This window comes from Octopus bimaculoides, chromosome 1 (assembly GCF_001194135.2).
Source record: "Octopus bimaculoides isolate UCB-OBI-ISO-001 chromosome 1, ASM119413v2, whole genome shotgun sequence".
NCBI lineage: Eukaryota > Metazoa > Mollusca > Cephalopoda > Octopoda > Octopodidae > Octopus > Octopus bimaculoides.
The window spans coordinates 78,962,660-78,966,736 of NC_068981.1; the positions used below are offsets into that span (position 1 = coordinate 78,962,660).

Genomic DNA, 4,077 nt, shown 5'->3' on the forward strand with positions numbered 1-4,077 from the left:
CTCAAAATCTTCCTCATCCGATGAATAATCACTAATATCGATATCAGATTCATCTGGAGACAAAATACTCTTGTTTTCATTTATATTTTCTATATCGACAAGAATAATACCTTCAAAGTCAGAATCACTACTTGCTGACACCATTTCTTTAACAACTAAGGTACTTACTTCTCTTCAAATGTTGAAAAAAACCATGTGGTCTAAACAATTTCACAGTATTTATACTTGAATAAAGGCAGGAAAGGCTTCATCTCGCATTATCTCAAAGCTACGAGAATTCAATAATGTGATTTGTTTATTTTTTTAGCAATTTTGTAGAGCAGTCAGATACGGCCAAATATGGCTGGCTTGAACAAATAAAGGGGAATTAATTTTGACCAGTTTGAACACTAAAGGGTTAACCCTCTGTAAAAATATATCTGAAGACAAGAATTCTGGAAGCCAGATAAGTAATGTTAGTATTAGTAATAGGGATGTGGGTGGTTCTGGTAAATCCTGTAATTGTAGAAACCCTTGCTTATGTCCCCTTGACGGATTCTGTCTGACTACAAATGTTATTTATAAATGTGTTGTTAAAGAGGTGGGTAATTTGGATAGGTTTTACATAAGCAGTACTGTCAATTTTAAGGCAAAATATAGGGCCTACATGAACTCGTTTTTGAACGGAAAACTTCACTACACTTGCCTCTTATGTACACGGTTTAAAGAGGAATAAAAAAGTTACACTCTTGAATGGTCTGTTATCTCGAGGGCCCCTTATTTTAGAGTTAATATTAATAAATGTAAGTTGTGTATAAGGGAATCTCTTGCCATCCTTAGGTCCTTTGGGCCTAAAACATTTAAATAAATTTACAGAGGTAATCCCTTTTTGCAACCATAAGTTTTCTTCTACTTTTCTGAAAGTTTATAGAAGTAAAACAAGATGTGGTAAATATTTAGTTTTACTGGGTTATGAAACCGGATAGTAAAAATTCTATGATTAGCAGCCACTTACATATTTAGCAATGAAATAAAATAAAATTTTTTTATTTGTGTGTGTGTTAGAAAATTTGAACTGGTTCTGCGATAGATTATTATCTTTAAATTAGGTTAGCAGCCATGTTGTAACTCCCATGAATGGCTAATAGTTGAGATTCCTGTTCATCCTAATGAGTGGGGTCATTGCTGAGATGCACCTTAAATTGTAATTGAACCAGGGCAGTGAACTCCTGAAATGGCCATAGATGTGTTTGACTTGATTTTGTGGATCTCTCTTATGCTCCTGGACTCCAATCTACTATGGTTTTTTATGAAATGAACTTTTTTTACATATTTTTAATTGAGGGGAGTAAAAAAAAATTTTTTTTAGTCAATTGATATCTTATTTAGATTTTTAGTCGCATGACACGCTTTAGAATTTTTTGCCGATTGTATATACCTTCTTGATCGGCCATTCTATGTATTTGTATTTTTATTTGCATATATATTTTTGGATCCTGTTCAAAACGGGGACACCAGTATTTTCATAACAAAACACTTTGAAACTTGGGACACTGGTAGAATGTGTCATATAAATCATCTTTCTCTCTTAGTCTTCTTAACAAAAAAACGTACATCACAAGTTATTTCATGTTAAAGTTGTCGTAATTCTGTAATTTCAACCAATGACTGACGTCCATTCAGCCGTAAAAATTAAGTGCTGAGTACGTAAACAAACGATTCTCGGCGGTGATAAAATTATTAATTCCTTGTCAAAAAATGGCTGAAGCATATTGGCAGTAGCTAATAAACCTTTCTATTATAGGCACAAGGCATAGTTTTTGAGGGAAGGAGCATGTCAATTAGGGTTAGGGTTAGGGTTAGGGTTAGGGAAAACGAACACACGTGTGTTGCCTCTGCAAAATGTCAGAAGTTATGGAGATTAAATACGCTTTACACCGCTTAAAGTGCCAAAGGAGTAAGTGTAAACAGTTGAATACTTGTCAGTGATTGGTTGAAATTATCGAAATAAGACAATTTTTTACATGAAATAAATCCGAATACAAAAATTTTTTTCTGTTCTATAACACAAAATAGATAAGTATACGAAGTTTGAAAGTCTTTCAGTACCAAAAACATTACATAAAACATTAATGAAAACTGGTGCCCCCGTTTTGAAAAAGATCCATATTTTTTACCTTCTGTGTTTTTTTATATATGTATTCTTTATATGTTAAAGGCCATGGTAATATTTATATATGGTCAAAGGTATGGAAGTGTGGTGTTATATAAAGTGATTGACTCAAATTTGATGTTTGTTCTCTAATCAATGTTTCATATATATGTGTGTGTGTGTGTGTGTGTGTGTGTGTGTGTGTGTGTACGTATATATATATATATATATATATATATATATATATATATATATATATATATATATATATATATATATACGTATGTATGTATGTATATATATGTATATATATATATATGTGTGTGTATGTGTGTGTGTGTGTATATATATATATATATATATATATATATATGTATATATGCAGGGGTGGGCATGTGTGTGTGTATATATGTAAGGACACATACAGATGCACATAATATTAGATTTGTCTGGAGCTTCAATTTTCACCTCAGCAGCTTACTCAATCAGTTTTAGACTCTAAAGGCCATACATAACAGTGATGTAATCTATGGCTGAATCAGCTGCTAAAGTGTTACTTGATTAATAAATGATTAATAATTGACTGATAAATTTCACTCTACTAATGTAGTATGTTCCACCATCACTAAATAGAGGACCATCATCAGTCAATGTGTTGTCATTTTCTACAAACTTTAATTGATTAAAAACACTAATTGCTATATTTATACACATGTATATGCACACTTTCGTGGGTGCTTCTATATTTGTGTATGTGTGCGAGTGTTTGTATATGTTTACACATGTGTATGTAACAAATGTGTGTGTGTAAAAATATATATATATGTATGTGTATAGACACGTGCACACACACACACACACACACACACACATAAGCATGTATATTTGTATGCGTATGAGTGTGCAAGTGTGTGTGAGTGCAAGAGTGTGTGTATGTAAATGTCATCAAATTTACATTTGATGCATGTGTGTGTATATGTTTGTGTATGTTTGTGTGTGTGTGTGTGTGTGTGTGTGAGTGTGTCTACTGAACAGATAAATGTAAGCTATTAGTGTTACATCTCTATATACATCTGTTGGGGTGTAATTAAAGATATATATGTGTGGGTAAGTCTATATAACTATATTCTGTGCACATATATATTTATATAGATATAGGAGTATAAATGTGTTTTCGCATAAGAGTATATCTTTTATCTTTTATTTGTTTTACTTGTTACTTTAGACTGCAGTCATACTGGCATACTGCATTGAGGTGAGTATAAGACTTTAGTTCTTCTATACAGGGTGGCCCAAAAGTAGGTTTACAGTTATCACATAGTCACTTTAAATTTCTTTTAAAACCTTTTTTTTCATTTAAATTTCTATCTTACAAATTGAAAAATGAGCTTGACAAAATTAACTAAATTAGCATAGAATAATGGTTTCATATTTTTTTATAATTAAGATCTAAACTGTTAATATATGAATGTGAAAAGAGATTTTTAGGCCACCCTGTATATCTTATTTTGAATTTATAATAGTATACCAATCTAAAGCTGGTATACAAATGTATACCATCTTACACAAACGTTTGTGTACAAGTATTAATATGTATGTCTGTGTAAAAACAGCTAGATGGCAGAATTGTTAGCTTGCCAAGCAAAATGCTTAGTGGCATTTCATGTCTTTATGTTCTGAGTTCAAATTCCGCTAAGGCTGACTTTGTCTTTCATCCTTTCAGGCTCGATAAATTAAGTACCAGTGAAACAATGAGGTCGATGTAATCGACTTGTCCCCTTCCCCAAAATTTCAGGCTTTGTGCTTTTAGTAGAAAGGATTATTATTATCATTAGGTAGAGAGCTGACAAAATCACTAGTACACAGGGCGTGTTGTGTTTTGGGTAAACTGACCACTCATCTCAAGGATATCATATTTCAACCCTAGTCTAGCTAAGAAATTATTT

General features: G+C 32.0%; 1 long non-coding RNA gene across 1 annotated transcript in view; it reads left to right on the forward strand.

Annotated features, from left to right (window-relative positions):
• The first annotated feature begins 3,350 nt into the window (after nt 1-3,350).
• The window catches only part of LOC128249856 (uncharacterized), a 1,432-nt gene continuing 705 nt past the window's right edge, over nt 3,351-4,077 (forward strand). The window contains exon 1 of the long non-coding RNA XR_008265978.1: nt 3,351-3,386. This is a non-coding gene — a long non-coding RNA (uncharacterized LOC128249856). The remainder of the gene's footprint in view (nt 3,387-4,077) is intronic.